Genomic DNA, 8,962 nt, shown 5'->3' with positions numbered 1-8,962 from the left:
TCTAGCCTTTGGTTTTCTGTAGGACCTTTGCCCATCATTGTAGAATCTTAGTATATTAAAGGGAAGGGACTTCGGAGACCCATCTCGGGCAGGGGTTTTAACTAGGGATGCACACCAGAGTCATCTGGAAAGTGTTTTATTTTTCTCCCCCCCAATACTTGTTTATGCCAGGGCTTTATTGCCTTAGATCTTGCTGTTGGGTTGGGTACATGGGTTTGGCAAGTTTCCCAGGTCATTTGAGGCATACTGCCCATCAAGACTCTGCTCTGGTGTAACCCCCTCATTAGACAGATAAAGAAATGAATCTTGGAGAGATTAAGAGATTTGTTCAGAGCTCACAGAGAAGCACAGAAGTTGCCCTGGGAGTCAGCTTCCTCCATGGAGAATAGATAATAGCACGAGACCATTTAATCCCTTTATGCCACGTTTCAGAGACTAAACATCAAACAATAAGATACAGTCATCAGTGTAGATTTTTTTTTTTTTAATGTGGGATGCTCCATGAATTTGCACAGGGGCCATGCTAATCTTCTCTGTATCATTCCGATTTTAGTATACGTGCTGCCGAAGTGAGCACATAAGTGTAGATCTTAAAAGCATAGCGTTGAGTGAAAAAGTAAGAAACAGAATGAATTTCTATAAATTAGATTCATTTGTATAAATTCAAACAACACAATTATATATTTTAAAAACCTACGTACATAATTAGGGGACGAGAGCAAACACATTAGCGTGCACGGGGTGGGAGAGGCTCCTAGGGATGAAGAAATGAGCAAAACCTGAGAGAGGGGCACATGTTGACTGATGACAAGAGTGTGCTATGAATTGAGTATGAAATTTCTCAAATCTCTGCACTTAAAGTATTGAAAAAATAAGCCTATACTCAACAGATGACTGGGTAGACAAAGTGTGGTATATGCATTTAATGAATATTCTTCAGCCATAAAAAGAGCCAAGATTCTGATACATGCTGCAACATGGATGGCCCTTAAAGATGAGATGCCAAGTGAACTGAGCCAGACACAGAAGGACAAATGTTATAGGATTCCACTTATCTGAGACATTGGAAATAAGCACGTTCATAGAGATAGAAAGTAGAACAGAGGCTTCTAGGGGCTCTGTGAGGAGAAATGAAGAGTTTTCATTTAATGATTATAGAGTTTTTGTCTGGAGAGATGAAATAGTTTTGAAAACAGACAGTGGTGATGGTTGGACAATATTTTGAATGTAATCAATGCCACTGAACTGTACACGTAAAAATGGCAAATTTTATGATATGTATTTTGCCACAATTAAAAAATTAAAAAAATGAGTTTTGGGCTTGTTCAATTGTATAATTAAAGTCAGAGAATTAGGGGAGATTGCAAACTTGCATAATGTGGGCAAGTATAATGATAAAACTTGTAAATAAGTTCAATGCAATATGTTGTAAATCATTGAATTGTGCACTTTGAATGGGTAAATTATATGATATGTGAACGATACTCCAATAATTTAAAAATTGTTAAAAATTTTACAGACAAATATTTCCCTTGCTATTAAGTCTTTCTGTGGGAAAATGGAGGCGCTTAGGAGTCAGGGACATAACATTTATTCAGCTGGGTACTGTGGTAGGTGTAGCCATTGCATTCTCTTCTCTAACGACTATACATGTTCAGGGTAAGGCTCTGTGGGGAGCCTTTGGGCATCTTGACATGTTTCTGGCAGTGAAAAGATTTGACAAGGCCTGGGAACTGGGAATTTGTTATATAAACAGTGGCCATCATTAAGTACTTTAATTTGGTGTCTACTTGGCACAGGACATGGTTGTCCATACTGTTTGGACAAAAGTGTGAACAGGTTGCCTTCCTTGTCTTGGCAGGCAGGAACTTTGGCGTGAGGACAGTCTGTAGTGCATAAACGATCTGAGTTTTATGCAACAAGGGTATTTGAAAAATGCAGCTGGGAAGGCATGGGTACTTGAAGAGTCATTCACTCATAATGCAGAGAATTTCAGAAGACCCCCACGTTTCTTACATGTTGGCCATTTCCTTCATTCAATCCTGGGAAGCAAGTCGAGACGAGCACTGTCAATCTCTCAGACCTCTAGTCTCTGGAGAAGGGAAGACAGTTGCTAACTTTTTTTTTAATTGGCAAGAAAAGTTTGAGTTCTTTCAGCTTGGAAAATAAGTTTTGATTTGTATAGGTTAAGATCAGTTCCTACTTCATTTAAAGTCTTGTCACCCAATCTTAATTATATCCATATGTCTCACAGAGGCCCGTCTTCTCGTCTTGTGGCATTATCATTCCGGCCGAAAGTGTGGGCGAGCCTGCCATTCCCCCCCGACTGACAAAAGAAGGAGCATCTGTCTTGTTGCCTTGCCCAGCGATAAGCTAGTGGCCCAGCCACTACCGGTCATTTGCATGCAGAGTGGACCATTTCATTACAAATTTCATTAAGATGGTAATGTTTAATGTTTCCTGGGAAAAATGAGTTTTGGGCTTGTTCAATTATATAATTAAAGTCAGAGAATTAGGGGAGATTGCAAACTGCTTGCATAATGTGGGCAAGTATAATGATAAAACTTGTAAATAAGTTCAAAAGACTCAGGCTCTGCATGCATCCGAGGTTGAATCAGCTCAGGAGGGAGGGCGTGTGGAAAAGGGGGCTGAGGCGGTCAGCCACTGGAGTTTAACTCTGATGTCTGCTGGCCGAGCTCCTTGCTCTCCGGGCCACTCAGGGAGTTAGGTGACAGAAGAGAGCGCTGGGCACTGGCTGGTCAGGTTCTGGAAAGTTCCAGGAACACACTTCTGCACTTTTTAAAATAGACAGCAACTTCCTATATAGGAATGAGAAAACAATGGCATAGACTTTATAAGATTGCTACCTGGTGGCCAGGGTGCTCTAACAGCGACCCTACCCGTATCCTCTTGCATTTCTTCCCACCAATAAAACAGGGAGTCATACTATTTTGAAAGAATTAAGAAAGCTGTTTCTTGCTCTTCCAGTCTTTTCCCTTATTTTTCTTTAAGGAAGGAAAAGTGACTTAGTGGTTTAGTGAGGTAAAGCTAATGTTCCTGAAACACTGGGGAGGTGGGACAATTGAATACTGCAGTACCACGTATGATTTATGTGTGAATATTGAACATCCCTGTTCCTTAAGAATATTCCTGGGCAACGTGTGCCCAGAGCGGTTCCAGCCCCCTCTCCCTCTCCCTGTCCTCTCCACTCCTCCAACACTGAAAAGAATTCCTTTCACTTTATTGTGGCTCTGAGTTTTCCCTGCATAACCAAAGGCCCAGAAACTGTGCTCTTTTTCCCATTGCCACATTCCTCAAGGCCCATGTGAGGACCATGGGCTGGTGCAATCTCTGTGAGCTTGGAAATAAATGAAAACACTTAAGAAAAAGTCGTATCCCTTGCTCTTATCCTTTCAAAAGGCGAGTCTTGGATTTCAAGTGCGTAGACCAGTGATGGCGAACCTATGAACTCATTTTTTTGGTTGATTTTTCTTTGTTAAATAGCCTTTAAATATGTAAAATAAATATCAAAAATATAAGTCTTTGTTTTATTATGGTTGCAAATATCAAAAAATTTCTATATGTGACACGGCACCAGAGTTAAGTTAGGGTTTTTCAAAATGATGACACGTCGAGCTCAAAAGGTTCGCCATCACTGGTGTAGACTCTTACTTCATGCCTAGGATTGGGCAGAATGACACTCAGGCAATAATGTGACATGGCAACAGACAAGGATGATGGCAGGGAAATGGATGGAGAAGAGGCAATGACTTGAGAGAGTGAGGAAAGAAGTGATGGAATTTGATCTTCTTTTCTTTATTTTTTATTTTTTATTTTTTAAAATATGGAACGCTTCACGAATTTGCGTGTCATCCTTGCGCAGGGGCCATGCTAATCTTCTCTGTATCGTTCCAATTTTAGTATATGTGCTGCCGAAGCAAGCACTTCTTTTCTTTATTGGTGTAATTTATTAGAGTCCCATAATTATATTTAATTTTAAAAAATTTATCTTTGTTGTTGAAAATATTACAGATGTCCCCTTCGTGTTTTTTCCCCCCTTGACCCTCTTCATCCTGCACCTGCCCCTCCCAGGCCTTCATCACACTATTGTCTGTGTTCATGGGCTACGCATATATGCATATAAATTCCCTGGTTAATCTCTCCCCCACACCTTCAACTTCCCTCTGAAATTTGTCAGTCTGTTCCATGCTTCTAGGTCTCTGGCTCTATTTTGTTCATCAGTTTATTTTGTTCATTAGATTCCACATGACTGAGATCATGTGATACTTATTTTTCTCTAACTGGTTTATTTCGCTCAGTGTAATATTTTTATTAATAGTTGAAGTGGCAATATCTTCATCGATACAGCTCCTAGGGCAATGAAAACTAAAGAGAAAATAAACAAATGGGATTACATATAAATAAAAAGCTTCTGCACAGCAAAAGAAACCATCAACAAAACAACAAGAAAGCCCACTGTATGGGAGAACATAGTATTTGCCTATGTTATCTCCAATAAGGGTTTAATTTCCAACATTTACAGGGAACTCATATAACTTAACAAAAGAAAGATAAACAACCCAATCAAAAAATGGGCAATGGACCTAAATAAATACTTTTCGAAAGAGGACATAAGGAAGGCCAAGAGACATATGAAAACATGCTCAAAGTCACTAATCATCCGAGAGATGCAAATTAAAACGACAATGAGGTACCATCTCACACCTGTCAGAATGGCTATCATCAACAAATCAACAAACGACAAGTGCTGGAGAGGATGTGGAGAAAAAGGAACACTTGTGCACTGCTGATGGGAATGCAGACTGGTGCAGCCACTGTGGAAGACAGTATGGAGTTTCCTCAAAAATTTAAAAATGGAACTCCCATTTGACCCAGTAATCCCACTTCTAGGACTATATCCCAAGAAACCAGAAACACCAATCAGAAAGGATATATGCACCCCTATGTTCATAGCAGCACAATTTACAATAGCTAAGATTTGGAAACAGCCTAAGTGCCCACCAGCAGATGAGTGGATTAAAAAACGGTGGCACATCTACATAATGGAATACTACGCTACTGTAAAAAGGAAGGAACTCCTACCATTTGCAACAGCATGGATGGACCTGGAGAGCATTATGCTAAGCGAAATAAGTCAGTCAGAGAAAGATAAATATCACATGATCTCACTCATATGTGGAATATAATGAACAACATAAATTGATGAACAAAAACAGATCCAGAGTCAGAGAAGCATTGATCAGATGCTCAAACCTCAGAGAGAAGGTAGGGGAGGGTGGGGGTTAGGGGGAGAGATCAACTAAAGGACTTGTATGCATGCATATAAGCATAACCAATGGACACAGACACCAGGGGAGGTAAGGGCATGAGTGGTGGTGGTGGTGGTGGTGTGTGGTGTGTGTGGGGGCAATGGGGGGATAAGGACACATATGTAATACCTTAATCAATAAAGAAAAAATATAGTTGAAGTGGATGTTATCGACAGTTATCAAAATGGGTTTAATTGAAGTTGTTAGCTCTCAACAAGGGACTAATAAGTGAGTCACAGAATTAGAAACACAAAGAATATTTTCCTGAAGAACTGACACTGGTAGAGAAGCCTACATAACAATGCCTAGGCAAGTTCAGGCCAATATGCTGTTTGATGCTACTAATGATATAGTGGACAAAGCGTTCTCATTACAGAGTCAGAGGAATAGAATGTTAGAATTTGAAGATTCTTTGATGCTATGTTCTAGTTCAGAGGATGGCATATTTTTTCTGTAAAAAAAACAACAGATAGTAAATATTTTAAGCAGGCCCCAGGGCTTTTGTGGTAAGTATTCAACTCTGCCCTGGTGGTGGGAAAGCGGTCACAGGCAATTTGTAAATGAATGGACATGGCTATGTTCCAAGAGAGCCTCATTTACAGAAATAGCAACTGGATTTAGCCCAGGGGCTGTTGTTCTCTGATCTAGACAAATTCCTTCATTTTTGCATGTGGGGCAACTGAATCAAATCAGTATATTTGAAGTACCTAGCATGGTGCCTCACACATGTATATATTCAACAAGTGGTAGCTACTGTTATTATTTGGAGGGACTTTCCCTAAAACACGATTCAAGGGAGAGGTGAGGTATAAAAGATTTATCAATAATGACAACAACAATAATATGCCTTTTGTTTATGTTAAATCCATATTCTCACTATAGTAAAATAATTTTTTAATTTAAATTTGGGGGCACTTTTCTCTGCCAGAAGGGATTTGGAAACATTTTTTTAAAAATTGAAATTGTCAGTGGGGGGAAGTAGAGGAAGGTATGGGGGGATAAATGCTGTTGGATGGAGACTGGACTGGGGGTGGTGAAGACACAATACAGTGTACAGATGATGTGTTGTAAAATTGTGCACCTGAAATCTATAGAATTTTGTTAACCAGTGTCACTCCAATAAATTCAATGAAAAGGGAAAAAATTGTCATATGCTAAGCATAACACTATTATTCAAAATTTAGTTATACCATTCAGCTCACTAACTATTTTTTTATTTTTTTTATTTTTCGCTTAAAGTATTACAAAGGGTATTACATAAGTGTCCTTTTTTCCCCCCCGCCCTTGACAAACCCCTACCCTCCCTTACCCCCCAGTGTCTTATGTCCATTAGTTATGCTTATATGCATGCATACAAGTCCTTCGGTTGATCTCTTACTCCCCTCCCTCCTGCCCCCCAACTCTCTCTGGCCTTCCCACTGCAGTTTGACAATCAGTTTGAGGCAGCTCTGCCTCTGTATCTATTATTGTTCAAAAGTTTGTAATGGTCTTTATTATCCATGAATGAGTGAGATCATGTGGTATTTTTCCTTCATTGACTGGCTTGTTTCACTTAGCATAATGCTCTCCAGTTCCATCCATGATGTTGCAAATGGTAGGAGTTCCTTCTTTTTAACAGCAGCATAGTATTCCATCGTGTAGATGTACCACAGTTTTCTAATCCATTCATCTACTGATGGGCACTTAGGCTGTTTCCAGATCTTAGCTATGGTGAATTGTGCTGCTATGAACATCTGGTTACATATATCCTTTCTGATAGGTGTTTCTGGTTTCTTGGGATATATTCCTAGTAGTGGGATCACAGGGTCAAATGGGAGTTCCATTTCCAATTTTTTGAGGAACCTCCATACTGCCTTCCATAGTGGCTGCACCAGTCTGCATTCCCACCAGCAGTGCACAAGTGTTCCTTTTTCTCCACATCCTCTCCAGCACTTGTCGTTTGTTGATTTGTTGATGATGGCCATTCTGACAGGTGTGAGATGGTACCTCATTGTTGTTTTGATTTGCATCTCTCGGATGATTAGTGACTTTGAGCATGTTTTCATATGTCTCTTGGCTTTCTGAATGTCCTCTTTTGAAAGGTGTCTATTTAGATCCTTTGCCCATTTTTTGATTGGATTGTTTATCTTCTTTTTGTTAAGTTGTATGAGTTCCCTATAAATTTTGGAGATTAAGCCCTTATCAGATATGATGTTGGCAAATATGTTTTCCCAAGAGGTGGGTTTTCTTGTTGTTTTGTTGATGGTTTCTTTTGCTGTGCAGAAGCTTTTTATTTTGATGTAGTCCCATTTGTTCAGTTTCTCTTTAGTTTCAACTGCCCTAGGAGCTGTATCAGTGAAGAAATTGTTTTGGCATAAGTCTGAGATTTTGTTGCCTTTGTATTCTTCTAGAATTTTTATGGTTTCCTGTCGTACATTTAAGTCCTTTATCCATTTTGAGTTTATTCTTGTGTATGGTGTAAGTTGGTGGTCTAGTTTCATTTTCTTGCATATATCTGTCCAATTTTCCCAACACCATTTATTGAAGAGACTATCTTGGCTCCATTGTATGTTCATGCCTCCTTTGTCAAAAATTAATTGAGCATATTGGTTCGGGCTAATTTCTGGACTCTCTATTCTATTCCACTGGTCTATATGTCTGTTCTTGTGCCAGTACCAGGCAGTTTTGAGAACAGTGGCTTTGTAATACAGAGCTCACTAACTATTTTAATTCCACATTCTAAATCCAGAGGCTATACCCCTGGAGTCTTGGGTAGGCTTCTGAGATCCCTGTTATTTTAAAACATGACATTTTTTTCCCTTCCCTTTTTTCTAACCTTCCTACCTTAAACCAGGGTAAAACATAGGCTCCTGGGTGTAGTATATCATTTTGAGAGACAATAAATGCTACCAAGCTGACTACAAATTTATAGGGCCACTTCCGACTCTCTCTTTGCAGTTAATGTAGTGAAATTGTACAGTTAATGTTTATAAAGAGAGATGGAGATGAAAAGCAATATCTGAGTGCTAAATGTTATTACTGGAGAAGAAGAATAAAATAACTCTTTTTATATATAGCCTTAGCCACCCCATCCTAAACCTAATGCGAGCATGGAGTTCCATAACTTTAACAGTTCTTTTAATATTGTTCAATCAAATATGAAATTAAGAAAGCGAGGCTCGCTGACTCTCCCACTCTGCCTGAGCCCAGGTTGTAGGCAGGGTGTGGATAACCGTTCCTCCTTCCCATGAAGCTGACGGAGCAAATGGTGTGAGAATTTCTTCAGTTCCAGCCAGGTGGTAGGGACGAGAGGGGCACTGCTGAGGAAAACCAAGAGGCAGTAAGTAAAATAGGAGCGAATGAGATAAAGCTTGGGTGGGAATCCATTGTGTATTGCAGGTGTGTTCTAAATTGTTGTAAGCACTGGGAACTTCTCAGAGGAAAGGTCTTCTTTTGCAACCCCGTTCAGGTTTTTAAAAATATATTTGTATTGATTTCAGAGAGGAAGGGAGAGGGAGAGAGAAATTGAAATATTGAGAATCATTGATCGGCTGCTTCCTGCACGCCCCCTACTGGGGATCAAGCACGAAACTGGGGCATGTGCCCTTGACTGGAATAGAACCCGGGCCCTTTCATTCCGTAGGCCGATGCTC

At 39.8% G+C, this 8,962-nt stretch overlaps 2 non-coding genes across 2 annotated transcripts; both read right to left on the bottom strand.

Moving 5' to 3' along the window:
* Nucleotides 1–468: 468 nt before the first annotated feature.
* LOC139011846 (U6 spliceosomal RNA) lies at nucleotides 469–577 on the bottom strand. Its single transcript, XR_011471675.1, has one exon. It is a non-coding gene; the product is annotated as a U6 spliceosomal RNA (small nuclear RNA).
* Nucleotides 578–3,838: 3,261 nt separating this feature from the next.
* LOC139011980 (U6 spliceosomal RNA) lies at nucleotides 3,839–3,945 on the bottom strand. The gene has a single exon (XR_011471769.1). It is a non-coding gene; the product is annotated as a U6 spliceosomal RNA (small nuclear RNA).
* Between the last annotated feature and the right edge of the window lie 5,017 nt (nucleotides 3,946–8,962).

This window comes from Myotis yumanensis, unplaced genomic scaffold (genome assembly GCF_028538775.1).
Source record: "Myotis yumanensis isolate MYYU_CA2020_CCGP unplaced genomic scaffold, mMyoYum1.0.hap1 SCAF_5, whole genome shotgun sequence".
NCBI lineage: Eukaryota > Metazoa > Chordata > Mammalia > Chiroptera > Vespertilionidae > Myotis > Myotis yumanensis.
This window is presented reverse-complemented; position numbering and strand designations above follow the sequence as displayed.